General features: G+C 39.7%; 1 protein-coding gene across 1 annotated transcript in view; it reads right to left on the bottom strand.

Moving 5' to 3' along the window:
• Positions 1 to 18,391, bottom strand: part of LOC141987660 (guanine nucleotide-binding protein G(q) subunit alpha) — a 227,867-nt gene that overhangs the window by 134,920 nt on the left and 74,556 nt on the right. The window lies entirely within an intron of this gene.

Raw genomic sequence — 18,391 nt, 5'->3', positions numbered from 1 at the left:
GTCACCACTGGCCACATGCTTGTTGACCCTCTCAAAGAATTCTAGTAGAGTGGTGCGGCATGATTTTCCTTTACAAAAGACATTTTGACTGACTCTTCCCCAACATACCATCTATGTGTCTGTGTTCTTTACTGCAGTTTCAACCAATCTGCCTAGTACTGAAGCCAGGCTTACTAGCCTGTAACTGCCAGGATTACCTCTGGAGCTTTTTTCAAAAATTGGCCTTGCATTAGCAGCATTAGAACTGACCATGTTTCTGCCCTCATAAGCAATAGCAGAACACAAGTCTTGTCAATTATAATCACCTGCAAGATCACAAGAATTAAGCCATCAGGGAGAGCTGAAACCAATCCACAAATGCAACGTGCCCAGCATCCTCGGTTTGTTGTTGTTGTTGTGTTACAGTGCTGGGATTTTAATACTGTTGGATACACATTTTGTAAGGTCGAGATTTGCCCCTCACTCCCAGAACAATTAGAAAGCCACTGTGATTTTTTTTTTTAAATTTAATTTTGGAGAGAGGGAATCAGTTTTGGTCCTGTCCTTTTAATTTTCCATATATATTTTGAGCATCATTAGAGATCTTTCACTCATGCTGAATCATTACGCATGGGAGTAATCCTATATCAATGTGAGCAACACCTTATCAGCATGAGTATGAGTTCAATCAGTGGGCCCATCATAAAGTAAGGCTTAGTCACATATCTCCTTGGTGACAGCCTGAAGTAATTATGGGCCAACTCCAGCCCCAGGTCACTGGAATCAATGGAGTCACTCCCATTTCCACCAGGAATGAAAGGTTTTAGGATTCTTGAAACTATCTGCTCAGTCTAACTATCTGCTCAGTCTGTTATACAAAAAGAGGATTTTCACATAATGGGCTGTGTTGGGACATTAAGCTGTCCCTGGAGTTATTAATGGACCTGCTGCCCGCACAGTGAGGACAGCACAGGGCCTAGCATTTTAAGAATAATTTCAGTTTCAGTTAAATTTTCCATGGTGGCTGTTTTATTGAGGTGGGGAAGCATGAAAACTTCCGTCACGCGCTGCTAACCTGACATGCAAATTCAGGGGGGAAAACAAAAAAACAAACACAGTCTGTACTAGCACATGGGGTAATCATAAAATATACCCTAACTGATTCCTAAATTAGTGGTTTTCTCTGCAAGAAGAAGCTGACTGTGCTAGTTCTGCAGACCCCACCCTGTCAACACATCAAACTTGACTGACCTATGGACTGCAGATTACATTTGTATGAATATACTATCTGTATGCAAGTCACATGAATCAGCGACATACGCTGTACACATACAACACTAAAAGTGGTGGGGGCAGGGAACACAGTGGCCAACAGAGTCAGTCTTTTTCTGTCATGAGACAGAAATGAGGTAAAAATGATTTAATGAGGGGGGGAGAGAGGAGGAGAGAGAGAGGAGGGGAACATCCTGAATAAACTCAATGCACTCCGTCTTTCAAGCATAAATCCTCTTGTGATTACTACCATTTTATTAAAGGAACTGTGAATCTAGGGAAAGGATTTTTAACTTCCCCCCGACAGCTATGTTTGCGTTCTTTTCAGCCCACAAACACGATCTTTTTGTTTTCATATAATCCAAAGAGCTATTCTAGAAGATTTAAAGGCACTGTATTAAAAAGGGGGAGGGGCAGGAGAGGGGAGGAGTTAGAGGGAGAAAAACCATTAATATGTATTTGTTATAAAATAACTGCGAACAAGTGCTGCAAGTTACAAATGACTCCTAATTATTGGAGAGCTTATCAAAGGATTCAGCTTTGCTAACCTTAAATAGAAAATCAGAGAAGATCTCCAACTAAAAATGGAATGAGCTGTTCAGTTGCACCCCCTTGTCAAAACCAGCCTCAAGCATAAAAACACTGACATCAAAGGAACAACTGAAAGCTTTTCCTTGGGTTTTGAAACTGTCAGTATAATTTAGTAATCTATTTTAAAAAGCTTTCGAATAGTGACAAACATTTCAGCAGAGAATGGAGATTTTCTTTTTAAATACTGAGAAGAGCCAGTGCCAGACGAGACAGCATTAATTTCACCATATGAAAGACAGGTTACTGGAGCTCCTGTCTCTTGACCAAACAGAGAGAAACTGGATTTGTTCAAGTCTGTAATTTTACTATTTGTTTTTTATATACTGAATAGTGATACTAAGGATTTTTTTCTAAAGAAAAATGCATTATAAATTACAGTGTTTAGAAGCTGAAGTACAGCTAAATCACTGACAATTGATTTGTATGATATGGAGTTTTGCTTCCTAAAAATATTTTTCCACTAATTTAAAAAACAAGTTTCTATATTTCACATATTACTTGTCAATGTGTTGCTTTAAAAGACAGTGACTGGAGAAAAAGCATTAGGAACAGATAATGGTCTATTGGTGCAATGTCAATATTGAGCTGAAAATTATGAGATTTCTTTAAAAGAGAGATATCCACCTTAGTCTTGTGGCCACATTCTGCTCTTGGATGAAAAGGAGATGCAAGATTCTATTGATCTGCATATATTCAAAGACAACATTTGATTCAAAAAATGAAAACAAATAAATCAGTTCTGATAGATACTGATGGTAGAATGACAGTTGCTTACTCTTAACAGTAAGGACAAACTGTTTTCTGATTATCTCAGGGAAATAGCTTGTTTTGTGCCTCAGCCAGATACATTTTGATTAATCGGTAACATCTAAAAGCAAATGTGTATATTATACATTAAAAAACTGAAGGCAGAGGAGTCTGGTTTTGAGTGACTGATGTTTTCTAGATTAAACTCTCCTGTAACGTGGGAGACATGAGACTAAATCCAGAGTGGTCCTCTGGTGGTCCTAAGCACTTACTGTGTGGTGGTGAGCACCCTCAATCCATGCAAGATCACTCTTAGGGACAAATTGCTTGGTTCAACCCAGCTACATTCAGGACAGACCTTAGGAGGGAAACAAAGTTGGAGGCATAACATCTTTTTACTCCCCTGACCCTGGGAACTTCTGTAGGATGGTTTGGCCACAGTATATGTTTGAACAGTCTCAGGGCTGCTCTAGTTTACATCAGCTGGAAACGACCTTCTAGGTGCCACTCTGCCAGCCTAGGGTAGCCAGAACACCTCTGGCCACTCCTCCGAGTACCTTCAGCATACTTCCTGCCCTAGGATTAGGGGCAAGAGTGGTGATGCAGAGCCTGGAAGCATGTGATATACAACCAAGGATTCTGCAGCTGACTGTTTAAGCCAGCTTCCATCTTTTTCTACAAGCAGAGTAGCTCAAAGTATAGAGCAGGGCTGAAGATCTGGTCCTGAGCCTTTCACTTCTGCCATCAGACAGGGTTTCGAGACCATAATAGTACACTTAGCCCTGGGGAGCAGGGAATGGAAATACCTTGTGCTATTCCACAGTAACACCTCCATTCACCTAAGATACATAAAGAAAGAATAATAGGCTGCAAATAAGGAACCTCTCCATCTAGCTTTTAAGCAATGTAAAGATGCTTTCTTCCACAAACTAATAATCTAAGGGCTTTACACTGACTTTGCTTGGTTTTCTTAATTAAAAATAAATAAATAAATAAATAAATAAAGGGAACAACAAAACCTATCACATGTACAGAACTTAGTATTTTCAAAAATGCTTTATAGACATTGCCCAATTAATCCTCACAGCATTCCTATGGAGGTAGGAAATTTTCCCAACTTGCAGAGAGGGAAAGTGAGGTTAACAGGTCAAGGCTAACATGTGCAACTAAAGTTAGGCAACCAAGGGCCCAACTCTGTACCATTATAGTGAACAACAACATTGAGACATCCCAGCCAGAATTTTGTAATCCTGAGTCAAAAAAATTAAAAGCCCTTTTAAACGAGGTTTGAAACTGAAGTCTTCATCCAGAAACTGAGGCAGCCTTTAAGCAGGAAGCTGCATGTGAAAATTCCCTCTATTGCAGGGGTTATGCTGGAAAACGATTCAGAAGCAATAGGTAGCTTATATTAGAAATAGGAATTTATTAATATAGAAGTGTAAAGCCTGAAGTTGCCTCTTTATAATGATTTTCTGTGTAAATTATATGTATTTACTTTTCCTTGCATTTCATCCTTGACGCTGTGATTATTCTATTAAATAAACTTTGTTTCTATTTACCCCAAAACAGGTCTCCGGGGTGCAAACTGTATGGAGTGTGTCCCCCAAAAAGAACTGATAACTGGGGGGCAGATTTCATGCCTTTAGGGGTGACAAACCAGAGGGGAAAAGTCAGAGTGGCTGGTAGTTAAGAACTCAGGAAGGACGGCTCTGGGGAAATGCAGGGATGGAAGGGCTGTTGGTGTCACTCTGTAAGGAGTAACTAGGCTGATGGAAGCCAAGGTGAGACCTTTATGCTTGTGGGCTAGCTACTGGTGTCAGGGCTCTAAGCCACAGCTGCACAGTATTCATAGAATCATAGAAGTTTAGGGTTGGAAGAGACCTCAGGAGGTCATTTAGTCCAACCCCCTGCTCAAAGCAGGACCAAGACCAAGTAAATAATCCCAGCCACGGCTTTGTCAAGCCAGACTTAAAAGCCTCTAAGGATGGAAATTCCAAAACCTCCTTAGGTAACCCATTCCAGTGCTTCACCACCCTCCTAGTGAAATAGTGTTTCCTAGTATCCAACCTAGACCTCCCTCACGGCAACTTGAGACCACTGCTCCTTGTTCTGTCATCTGCCACCACTGAGAACAGCCAAGCTCCATCCCCTTTGAAACCTCCCTTCAGATAGTTGAAGACTGCTATCAAATCCCCCCTCACTATTCTCTTCTGCAGACTAAACAAGCCCAGTTCCCTCAGCCTCTCCTCATAAATCGTGTGCCCCAGCCCCCTGATCATTTTCATTGCCCTCTGCTGGTCTCTCTCCAATTTGTCCACATCCTTTCTGTAGTGGGGGCCCCAAAACTGGACACAGTACTCCAGATGTGGCCTCACCAGTGCCAAATAGAGGGGAATAATCACTTCCCTCAATCTGCTGGCAGTGCTCCTACTAATGCAGCCCAATATGCCGTTAGCCTTCTTGGCAACAAGGGCACACTGCCAACTCATATCCAGCTTCTCATCCACTGTAATCCCCAGGTCCTTTTTTGCAGAACTGCTGCTTAGCCAGTCAGTCCCCAGCCTGTAGCGGTGCATGGAATTCTTCCATCCTAAGTGCAGGACTCTGCACTTGTCCTCGCTGAACCTAATCAGATTTCTTTTGGCCCAATCCTCCAATTTGTGTAGGTCACTTTGGACCCTATCCCTACCCTCCAGCATATCTACCTCTCCCCCCAGCTTAGTGTCATCTGCAAACTTGCTGAGGGTGCAATCTATCCCATCGTCCAGATCATTAATAAAGATGTTCAACAAAACCGACCCCAGGACCGACCCCTGGGGCACTCCGCTTGATACCAGCTGCCAACTAGACACTGAACCATTGATCACTACCTGTTGAGCCCGACAATCTAGCCAGCTTTCTACCCACCTTTATAGTCCATTCATCCAATCCATACTTAAGCATAAGCATTAAGGCACCCAAAATTACAGGGCAGGTGGTGACAGGACCCCTTAGCTCTGGGTGATCCATGAAACATCACAATGTGGCAGGTGATTGGTCAAATACCTTCTAGTCTATAAAGTACTTATCAAATCACGTTTCTGATAGAAAAACACTGTGTGGTAAAAATGTGCATAAAATATTTGTTCATCATCAGAAGACACACTTGCAGCTTCTCTAAATGTAGCTAATCTCCATAAGTATTTCCTTTGTTCACTATTCTGTGTAATGTTACTAAAACTATTGGCTTCTAATTGTTAACCCCACATCATAGCCCTGCAGTTCTGTTTGCTGGCTCGGCTCTACAGCTACTTGAATGCAATGTTTCTTATTTTTAATACATATGGGCCTCATTCTCCTCTGCTTTGCACCTTGTATAGTCAATGTCTGTGCAAAGTGGGAGTGAAATCAGAATGGCAGCATTTTACAATCACCCTGCCATCACTTTACACAGATATAAGTGACTGCCCAAGACGCAAGTCACTGGAGAGTCAGACCCATGTGATCAGTTCCAAGTTATGTGCTGCTTGGCTCAACAAATATCCTGCTGCGATCCCCATCAGGCTTCAACAACTGCCATATATATGATAGGATTGTCAGCCTGCTTCTGACTGTTATTTCCTTCCAGTTCCAGGCAGTCTTGTTTATTTACCCCATTATTCTTTCCAACAAAAGGCAATTGCACCTGATCAATGGGGCAGGATACCACAGGTGACAAATATATTTCTTTAAATCTTCTCTCACTGAGATAGATTCTTCTCCTGAAACTAATTTTAATTTCTTTCCTGAAAGGAAAGCAGATCATAAAATCTAATTCCCATATACTTCAGTGCAACAGTACAGGACACAAAAATTATTCTAAAAATGTCTGAATTGCCACAATTTCATTCTATTTTATGTTATCAAGGCTTCTGAAGATGGTGTTCATTTCAGTACAGCCAGAAGCGTATAACATCTGTTTGGGATGCAGCCACAAAAGGCTGCCTCCCCATAGTCTGTTTTACTGTATTAGATTACAGAAATTAGAAACAGAAACAGCCTACTAGATCATAGAAGTGCATCTTCATGCAAATTCAGGATATAGCATTCTGATGTGGATTAGAGTGGAGACTCTTACTGCATAACCCTGTTGCAGTTTTATTATTTGTCAGATGGGTAAAACACTACCCACATTGCTGAGTCACACAGTATCATCAAAGTGCAGTACACAGGAAGCTCTACAGGAAGACCACAAAAGATGAAGAGTGTCCAAAGAGGGACAAGCAGAAGGCTCCCAATGACATACCAGTCAGAATATACACACTGCTGGAATCAGAAAAGAAAAACTACCCAGCAAGCTAGTTACTGCTTCAGTAGATGGTTATTTACCCTTTCTAAATTTGTATATTTAAATAGGGAGAGGAGGAAACAATTTTATTTATTAATTTTTGCAAGAGGGAGTTGCTGTTTAAAATATTTTGCAATGTTGTGTTTGACTGTATCCTGCTAAGGCAAGGGCAGACATGCAATGTCATAGTTTATCACACAACAGGACACGAGCTATGAAGCTCTCATCAATTGCTGTACAGTCTATGCCTTTCCCACTTGAGCGCAGTCTTATTTATGTGCGTTTCCTTGCTAAAAGGAAAGGGATTATTTTTTATGAGGCCTTTTAGAATGAATTGAATAAAAGGGTATGGGATTTTTTTGTTTTGTTATCTTTGTATTCTCGATTAGTGCCATTAGAATTAGGGACGGGTGAAGTTCAAAAAGCTCAGCGGCTCAGTTTGGATATGTGTGCCTACAAGTTCAGATTCTTCTCTGAACACTAGAGGATCCGTTAGCAAGCCATACCCAATTAAGTGTCATTACACACACTAAAAGAGAACCAACATACTGTTACACGTCCTTACAGACCAATATGCTAGCATTCTTATCACCAGATGTGCTCCTTGTGAACCACCTTTAGAGACTCCCTGATGCAATCCCTGCACACTCCATGTATTTCCCTGAGGACACCCCTTACATAATCCCATTGTAGTAAAAGGTTCCCTGGCACCTCCTGTTCATTTATCCGTTCATTTATATATTTGTGTAGATGCGCTCCCACCTGCATTCCTTAAACTCCTCCTCTATGCACCTCTGCTGCACACCCTTGTAGAAATCTCCCATGCACTCCTTGGCTACCTTATAAGCACTACCCCATTAATATCATGTTTCCCTTTTGTCATGCCCCATGAACTCAGTAAAGACCCCACAATGTGTTTTTCCACATATCCCATGGAAACTCCTCTCCTTGAATTAATCTTTTAGTGACATTGCAATCCAATGTTTGTGACATCTCAATTTATCACCATGGAATCAGCTGACTCCTCTACAAGGGAATCACACCACCATGATCTCTGAAGCTGCTTACCAACCAAAAGAACTGGTTAAAAACAAACAAAATCTCTCTTTTACAGTTTTTTAATTTTTCCATTCCAAAATGATTTTTGGTCATTACATTTTCATGACATTTTTTTTTGAAAATTCTCTGGTTTTTATGTCTGTATTTGGCCACTGAATGGCATAGAAAAAATTATATCCAGAGGTTTTTGCACTCTCTTTTTTCTTTCGAAAGAATCTTTTCCTGTTGTATCTGTATCTTTTCAAAGGTTGAGGCAGTTTGGTAAAGTTGCAGAGTGGCAAAAAGAAAAATGGGGGAGAAGGAACAACCAACCACACTCCTCAGAACCCCATAAAATTCTGTAATTTGAATTTGTAACTGCAAAACCCCCAAAGCTTTTTGCAAAAGTTTCCAGTTTTGAAAAAAGGCCCTTTTTGTTTACAAAGATCTGAATGAAACATTTTAACCAGCTCTACAAACTAAAAAGCTTCTGCTAAAAAAAACAAAAACAAAACAAAACAAAAAACCATCCACAGTGAAATCAGGAAACACACACACAAAAATGACATAATAGGTTTTAAAAAGAAAACCACTTGTCTGAATAGGACTGTGGCTTTGTTAGGTTAAAATTTTCACACACCCTTGTTTGTTTTTTGTTTTATTGCTGCATGTACCTTAAAGAAAGAAAGAAAGAAAGAAAGAAAGAAAGAAAGAAAGAAAGAAAGAAAGAAAGAAAGAAAGAAAGAAAGAAAGCTGGCTTTTCAGAAAGTTGACAAAGTGGATGCTTCTGGCCTCAGAAGTTAAAAGACAGATTAAAGCAGGATGCCTTGGTTTGGACACACAAATTTTTATCAAATAACATGGAATGACCCCATTACTACTGTAATGAGTGACAGTGAGGAAACTGCCGGGCCCTTTAACAGATATTTTTTTTAGACCCTAGAAAGGTAGATTGACACTTACTTAACATGTAAGCTAAATTCAATGGTACTTCCATACTAATGTGTACTTGTCAGAGCACTTATTAAAATACCAGCACAAGCCCTGCTTCTGCACCATTATGAGTTGTTGATTCTGTCCGAGAGATTACTAAATGAACCCTGCCGGTGTAAAAGCTATTAAATGTCTATTTAGAATTCAGCAGACTTCTGTTCAAATGATCCTTGAAGGAGCCTTGCATAATTGATGCTACCGTTTCAGAGTAACAGCCGTGTTAGTCTGTATTCGCAAAAAGAAAAGGAGGACTTGTGGCACCTTAGAGACTAACCAATTTATTTGAGCATAAGCTTTCGTGACCTACAGCTCACTTCATCGGATGCTACCGTATTTCTCCAACTGCAGGCACCTAGCTAAGTAGCACTAGCCGCGTATGATAAACCATTGGACCACCTCAAAATAGTGATATGTGAATAAACACACGTAAGATCAGCATAAAAGAAAATCATATTTGCTCTGAACCTCTTCTTTATGAGAGGAGCTGCCACTGTGACCTATTTTTCCCCCCTGCTTTACAAATGGTAGAGCTAGGAAACACAAGTCTTCAGCTAGTGCGATGTCCTTCCAAGGTCAAGATGGCACCATCTCTCAGAGCAGCATGGTGAAATCATGCTTTTAAGAAAGGAATAAATCTAACAAAGGGAACAAAATATAAAAACCATTGGAGCCTATTCTGATCCCAAAGTGCATGCCTTATTTGCTTAAATACGGTGATGCACAAACATCAAAGCAGCCATAAAGCAATGTTGCTGGTACCTCGTCCCAGTGTAGGGCAATCCTCTAGTGGTGTACAGCTAGTTGCCATACCATACCACCTCCCAGTGTTGGCATATGGGCTGTGTTTGGAGGCAGGGGGTGCGTGGGGCAGGGGAAGCAGATGTGGCCATGGCTTCCTTTTACTCCAGTGATCCACAGCTAATGTATTAGTCCCTTGGGACCACGGGAAGCCAGCAGTCTACTTGCACTACTGCTGAGTGCCAAGTCAAGAACTCCTCAGCTACAGTTGAGGGTCTGGGACTCTGTATTTATAATGCACACACAGACACACTATATATAGTGCATGTTAGGGAGACACTAGTTAGAGCACTTACCACAGAAATTCAGCCTTTGTTCTGTATACAGAATATCATCCACAAATTTAAAACACTGATTATTTGGGCACAGAATGAATCTTCTTAAGAATTTGCAAATAAGGCCCCAGTCCTGCAAACACTTATGCATGTGCTTTACTTTTATGTAGTCTGTTAATTAGTTTACGAGGTTTATACAGCATTAAACAATCTGCAAAAACAGTCTTATGGTCTCATATACTTCTCTGCCAGCAGCGTTATGCCTTAGTTATCCTTTGAGAAATCTCTCTCTTTCATAATCAACACACTGGGCCTTAATCTCTCATGCCTCTCATCTAAGTAGACATTTACACCTGTGCAAAGTGAATGCAGAGTGTAAAATGGATGTAAAATGCTAATATCATGAGGCCCAAATCCTCAAACACATGTCCTAGGCACATGGCTAGTGTAAAGTCTAGGTGTTCACCAGCTTGGGACCCAATCTGGTGAAGTTATTCATGCTGAAAAGGGATAATAACTATAGATCTTACAGTGAAGTAATTAAGTGCACACACCCATCATTCAGTACATTCCAGTGTGCATATTAAACACACACACAAAATTCAAACTAACTTGAGAAAGTAACTTCAGTAACTTTTTTTAAAAAATCTCAGTTGCTCAGGGTTAACCATTTTTCTTAACCAAAGTAGAGTTCTATAAGAGGAAGTTTCCTTCATCTCAGAGCCGTTATAACTTTTAACACATAGGAAGTGAATAAAGAAATGGGCAAACAAAAACCTCCAGACAAATGCTGTACATCCCAGTAAATCTTATTTTAATTTATCACTAGTCCTGTATGATAGTAGAAATAAAGTATTCTAATGTCTACCAAACTTGCATAATTGTTACATAGAACTGGATACAATGTATCTGAAACCCTTTTAGAAAGATCTAATTTCAAGAAAAACAAAATCAAGAAAATATTTATTTGGATCCAAAGTTATTTTCAAAATTAACTGCGGGACAATTAAGACTCAAATAGTGTTAATTAATAAAATAATAGAGTGGTATTATTGCTAATCAGTGTGTCCATTTTGGGGCACACAAAGCAATACTTTTCAGAAAGCAATACTTCAGTATTAGATGTAAAGTACAAAACCTCATTTCTCAGGTAAAAAACCCCAAGCCCACATTTCATACAGTAGATGGCCTGATTACCCTTCCCATTTTGTCCATCCCTCTATCAGATAGAGTGCCTGCATGAATGTGTGATTATGTGAGCAGACATATGCAATGATTATTTAAACAGAATTATGTGCCACACACATTAGAATTGAGATTTAGACAACAGCAGAGTTAGTTACTGAGGAAACTAAGGATTTTGGAATTATGTTTTCTCACAACAGAACAGATCATATGAAATGTACAGAGATAGCCAAGCAAGCAGCCACCAGCTCCTGCTTTCTAGCAGATGAAATAAAATATGGCACAGGAAAGACAGAAAACAGACATCACTCTCCAGCCAGCTGTGTCCTTCTGTACATACTAATTTCCTCTTGCCTAAGTATAGTCCTTTATTTAAAAATTATAATATTTAAAGTGAACAAGAGATTATTTAAAATGCTAAATAAAAAAGGAAGAAGAAAACATTTTATTGCACAACAAAATGAGTTGCTAACATTCAGCATTTAAAATTATGACTAAGATTTCTTTCTGCAATACACTATATTATGGCTAGGGCCCTACCAAATTCACGGTCCATTTTGGTCAATTTCACAGTCATTGGATTTTAAAAATCATAAATGTAATGATTTCAGCTATTTAAATCTGAAATTTCATGGTGGTGTAATTATAGGGGCCCTGACCCCAAAAAAGGAGTTGTGAGGGGGTCGCACGGTTATTGTAGGGGGGGTTGCAGTACTGCTCCCCATACTTCTGCGCTGCTGCTGGCAGCGGTGCTGCCTTCACACCTGGGCACCCGGCTAACAGCCGCGGCTCTCTCGCCGCCTAGCTCTGAAGGCAGCACAGAAGTAAGAGTGGCACTACCATGATGCCCCTAAAATAACCTTGTAACCTCCTGCAACTCCCTTTTGGGTCAGGACCCCCAATCTGAGAAATGCTTGTCTCCCACGTGAAATGAGTACAGTATAGGGTAAAATCACACAAAAGTCCAGATTTCACGGTCCGTGATGTGTTTTTCATGGTTGTGAATTTGGTAGGGCCCTCATTATGGCATATGTATTTCATAATTAAGACCCTGATCCTATCAAGACTTATAAACAAGCTTAACTTGAAGCACAGAAGTAATTCTGTTACATTTAGGGGCGCTACCTAAATGCTCAGCATGCACTTAATTCTTTGCAGAATTGGGGCCTAAAATGATCTCTCTGTTTTAGTAGTTGGGATTTCACCAGGAAGGGGAAAATGTTTTTTTGTTTGTAAGTTAGTTTGTAATAAAACAAAATATTCTCCTGATGCTCGACCTGGTGGCTGCTTACGATGTGCAAATTAGTGGTGTGTAAGCCAAGGTACTGTTAAAACAAATACATTCATTATTCAACTTATGGAAGGTTTTCTTTAAACCCCCCTTTTTATTAATTTTTAAACTGACAGAAAGAGAAACACAATGCAGTATGTAAAATGAGACTCAATCAGAAGTCTTGCAGCAAATTGTACTGACATTCATAGAGCATATAGGCAAAACCCCTTGTTTGTGTATGACACTAAAAATACACAATGTGCTTAGATGACTGTATATATTATGCAAAAGCTGGCCAGAGTTTTGAGACTTGAGTAAGGTTGTCCCCCAAAAGGAGTAAAAAAGAAAGACAAAAATTTAGTGAGTACCACTGAGTTCAATGGGAGCTGTGGGTGCTCCATATCTCTGAAAATCTGCCCATGTTTATTTAGGTGCCTTTATCATCATTAGTATTATGACAGAATCTACAACTCAGATAGGGACCCCACTATGCTAGACATGGTACAAATAAGACCATAAGACAAATAAGAGTGGGGGAAAGGAAACATTATTGAAATTTTACAAATGGAGATGTGAGATAGAGTGAAACTAAGGCCCCGCTTAAGCAAAGCACTTAAGCACGTACTTGATTTTAAAAATAAGGCCCTGGATTCATTGTAAAGAAATAAAATGATCTTTTTAAGCGTCGTTTAGGTAGAAGTGAGAGAGAGGGAAATGGTAAGGAGTGGACGAGGACAGTGGGAAAAAGAAGATTGGAAGAAAGAGGGAAGCTCTCCCATTGAGACAAATGAAGCATAGGCAGAAGGGAAGCAATGTTAAAAGAGGAGAGTAGGAGTGCAGTGTGGGGACAGTGAAGTATGGCAGCAAATGGAGCATGGAAATGAAGGAGGACTCAGGTGTGGTTAGAACTAATTAATCAGTCAATGAGCAAGTGTAAAGCCAAGTGTTCACCTTGTGAGGCTGAGGTTTCTAACAACATCACGATGCTGCTGTGGAGCGTGTCAGCTCTTAGCACTGCTCCCTGTGCTGCTGCTGGAGAAGCAAGTGTTCTGGAGGGTTGTTGTTGGGTTTTTGGGGGGAATTTTTTGTTGTTCGTTTTTTTTTTAAATAAAGACACCCTGAAGTTCCTCTCACTGCTGGCTCCCAAGCGGAAAGAGGGGTGAAGCAGTTACTGGGAGCCCACAGCATTCATCTTACAGCACAGTATGATTCCTGCAAATCTATCGTGGGTACAGTCCATGGTTCCTTGTCTGCACCCATGCTGTTAGGTGTGATGCTAATCTAAATCTTGTTACACAGGTTTTCATAGTGTCTGGCTCCCAGAAAATCTATTCCTTGCCAATAAATTGCATCCAGAGGTAACCACAGTGTTGAACTACTTCATTATCTTTGTTTGTAAAACTTCTCTTTATTGGACAAATTTCTTCATTTTTGTGTGCCTTGAGGTGGATTTCTGAGACTACTAAGGAGATATGCTGAATATTAACGAATGCTGACAGTATAAAGCCTTCTTTTCTATAACCTACTTTTAAGACCCTGTCTCAGTCCCTCAGGTTTGAGACTTTGAAGAACATCATGCAGATGACACAGTTTGGGCCTCTCCATCCGCTTTGAGAGCAACTTTACAAGCTCGTTCTAGGTCAATAGGCTGGCTGTTCTTGAATACTTCATTTAAATATCACAGGAATCTCATTTTTCTAAAAGGACAGTAGCCCCCCAGACTCTTCCCTGTCTAGAAGTAAATGAGCAATTTTAATTGAACATACTGAAACTTTATTCTTCTTGCATGTCAGGTGAGCTGACTGAGCTAGGCGCTCCTTGTCATCAACAGTGGTTTTCGTTTGAGGTGCTTGGGATTCAACAGTGTTCACCTGGGTCTCCAAATCATTTACTTGAGAGGTGAGTTTATCTAATTTGGCATCCATAGCTACTACAGATCTTTTACAATTTTTATTAATTTGTTCCAAAAGATTGTGGCTAGAGTTGTCTGGCTCTGAAGCAGCAATTAGACAGCTGGATGAACAATAGCTTGGGGTGCATGCTGCAGATTCAGACTGTGCACATAGAATTTTGACGTTAAAAAAGTTTGCCTCGCCCATTTGATTTTTGATTTTGAAACATTCCTTTTATAACAGGGTAGTAAATATACAGATTGCTTTTGTAACAGAGTCTCAGGTCATGACCTTGGATGAATGAATACAGAGATATTTGAAACCTACAGCAGAAGTTAGGAACAAGTACAAACTCCTTGCTCTGCTGGCAAGGCCTGCTCTCATTTTTGTCTTTTCAGCCTCTTTGAATCAACAATTTCTTGCCGGACACTTCATTATGACAATTGGGTAAGTGAGGTTCACATGGACTTGTTACCTGTGAATGAGATTCTGTGTACACCAGCCACCAATCTAGAACTAGTCTATTGCCTCTCTTGTGCCTGTTTGTTAGGGAGAAATAACAAATTGTCTTTTGGGAGCTGTAGTGACTTGAGTCTTTTGTTTAGTAGTTCCCCAAGCAAGTGCTTCCATAATGGTGGGAGAGAAAAATAAAAAATCCATACTGATATGCTCACTCCCACCCCCTGTCCCTTTACCACTGGTTACAGGTAGGAAATACACAACAGGAGGGAGGGCTCAGGACTAGTGTCTCTGAAGCAATGGCTTCCAATCCACTATTAAGAACACAGACTCTGAGAAGAAGTTATAGGAGAGAATAATGGCTAATAATGCTACGCTGGACTTTGTAGCTGACCGCACCATTGACAGGAGCCTAGACACCCATGGCCAAATTTCTGAAAGACAGGCCTACGTTCTGAATGTAAAAAATGAGAGTGAACTTGGATGTCTCTAGCTGCATATGCAATGATTACTGTTGTAGCTCACACTGTGGATTTTCAGGCACATGTTGCCATTTAGATTCCTGATGAGCCATGTATGGATGCAAAACCTTATTTCTGTATGTAATCCTGGTAATTGCCTATGCATTTCTGCATATGAAATTTAGGCTTATCTTTAATTTATAAAATGAGCTTAATTCTACATGTATCTTGACTTCTAATAAAGTTTAAAAAACCTCCACAATTACTTCAACTTTTAGTTTCAAGATATAAAGGAAAAACAATAAACTTTCTCCAAAAACAAACTAAATGCCAACCCACAAATCACCACTCCCCATGTCATGCAATATCCTGAGTGAAGAAACAAGCCGCACCCAATACCCTAAACCTCAAAAGAACTCAAATTCTGTCAGACTAGCAGGGGGAAAGAATTCTGGTGTCAAGGCCTTGCATGACAGAATCTCCTACCACAAGCTCTAAGACATTTCATTCTAGATACCTAGCTTGAGGCTCTCAGCTGACTTCCACCACCATGGCAATGAGTCTTACAAACAGCCAAGATCAGAATCATCTTCGTTAATTGCACCAGTTAAGTCTATGCAGTCTATTAGGAAGTCTATGCAGTTCCTGAAGAAATTACCTAATATGTATTTTGTGGCTAACCCTGCTTAGTAGGCAGGCAGTCATGTTCTACATTAGCGGCCTCTTCCAAGTGGCCCACATAGAACATATTACAGTTATCCAGTCTAGAAGTCACAGAGGCCTAGATTATCATAACGGTCCCAATTGCCTATTTAGGTGGACACTGCAGAGATGGGAAGGGAAAGCCAGCTTTTTTTCCCCACTGGCATCAACTGATTTGCAGGAGCAGTCAGAAGTCCAAAACATCCCCAGATTTTGAGCCTCCTGAACAATGGATGGAGAAACCCTTGAGACAGAAAATACCCCTGCTATGCCCTCTAGATCCAACCTACAGTCTGTAGCATATAATGAACAAGGGCCAGCTATTCTCATGTCTTTAAGCACAATCAGGGTTACTGTGAATTGGAAGCTGTGCAGTTTTATTTCAAAACAGAAGGGGCAAAACAAGTGGTGAGCTAAAAATAGGCTGTTACTCAAACTTAAAGAAAATCTCTAGAGATAGGATTTCCTGATATGAGATTCAAGTTAATAGGAAGTGCCCTTCCTGTGTTTTTTAGGATGCAAGGGTAATGAGTTTATTTTCAGCAGACTTGAAGTGGAGTCTGATCTGAGTTCATTGTTTTAAAGTGACCTTTTCTACAAAATGTAAATTTGGTAGATCATGTCCCTCAATAGTTAGGCATGATTTTGAAACAACTGTAGTGTCACTTATATTTTTATATGAAAGGAGTCCTTAAGGAAATTGTGCATTGTCCCATAAATTTAGGATCCGATCCATATATTCTTACTCCTGCTGGGTAGTGCCTTCCTTCACACGTAGCCCCATCAAAGTCAATGGAACCATTTGTGTCGATTCCGGGAGAGTAAGGGTATCAGAATCTGGCCCTTAAAAGTACCTAGGATTTTACATAAGACTAAGTACAATAATCATTAACACCACACAGGCTGATGTGCCTTTCATTAAACTCACCTGAGATAACATATTCAGCCAACTAGAACTCATACAAGAAAACAACAACTAGTTTAGGTAGAGAGTTTCCAAATTCTGATTAAAAATGGTTTGGTCTTGTCTACACTAGCAAGCCACAGCAGACTCAATACCCCCTATTGCTGAAGTCGATGGTATTTTGGATGCTGTATTTGCAGTTCACCTTTAATAATTAAACCTCATATATTTCAAACACAGTGGGTGTCCACCTTAACACCAGTTTATTAAATCCTGCTGTTTCTGGTTAATGGAGAGTTAGGTCTGTGGATTTCCTTGCTCTTTGACGTTTTGGGTATTTAAACAACAAATACGAAAGAAAAAGAATATCTGAGTGACTGGCAAGAGTTAATCTCACTTTTGTACAGCACGATTAAATAAACAGAGTAACTGACTTCACAAGAAGAAACATACACTTCAGAGGAAAAAATAATTGAATCATTAAGACCATATCTAGCCACCATTGCAAGAAAGAAACTCTCACTGAAAGGTGAGAGACTTTGATAACAAAACCCCTGGGAGATTATGGGTATTACAAATAATCTCTTTTGATTCTTTGCTGTAGCAGCAAAACACTAAGGTTTTTGAACATTCCCAGCAGCTACAAAGAGATGCTATTAGATCAAATTCAAGAGTTTTTTTGTTTTGTTTTGTTTTTAAGAAAAAATTGCTCAAACCTGTATTTATGCCTTAAAATAATACTTTTTCATTAAAATACTTTAAAAATCTATGCAAAGGTAAGCAAATATTATCTCACTTTTATTCTCCTTATTGGAAAACAAACCTCTTCTCTGCTTAAGAGACTTGCTCAATGTTAAATAGTGAGCCAGTAGCAAAACCAGGATTAGAATCCAGGAGGCAAATTCTCAAATACAGGTAACTTCCAGGGGAGTCAGCGGGAGTTGCATTTGACCCCTAGCTTCTATGTTCCAGTCCTGTTCTCTAACCACATGTTCTGATGAATATTGGGAGTTTTACTGCCTTTCATTGAAGTATTTAAAAATTTTAAAATATCTTTTTCTTTTTAAAAATAAAATTAAAAAATGGTCAGAAAGAACTCAGGTTTAGCTATATAAAACCTGACAAATGCTTACATAGATTTTTCCTTTTCATATAAAGCACAAATGTTGTGAATTTCAGTGATGTCATCAGCCTCAATTTAATTTGTTTGCTTGTCAGTTTGTGTCAAGAAGCATGACTTAATAGCAATGACATACACATGCACTCACTCCCAATTTGATATTAGTTTGAGTTTCCAAAATATATAGCATTGAAACAACATTTTAAAGTAACATATGCAAACAAGTTTAGCTTGTATAACAATTTAGCCCTACTTATAGATAATGCCCTATTTTATCAATATTTTAAATATTATGGAGCAGATCTCCAGGTCTGTCTGAGCCATGCTCTGCATGGAACCAAGGGTGGGAGAATGGGAGGGAAGATGGTTCCAAGAATCTCAGGCCTGGTCTACACT

This window comes from Natator depressus, chromosome 5 (assembly GCF_965152275.1).
Source record: "Natator depressus isolate rNatDep1 chromosome 5, rNatDep2.hap1, whole genome shotgun sequence".
NCBI lineage: Eukaryota > Metazoa > Chordata > Testudines > Cheloniidae > Natator > Natator depressus.
Note: the sequence above shows the minus strand (reverse complement) of the source record. Positions and strands in the feature narration are given on the sequence as shown.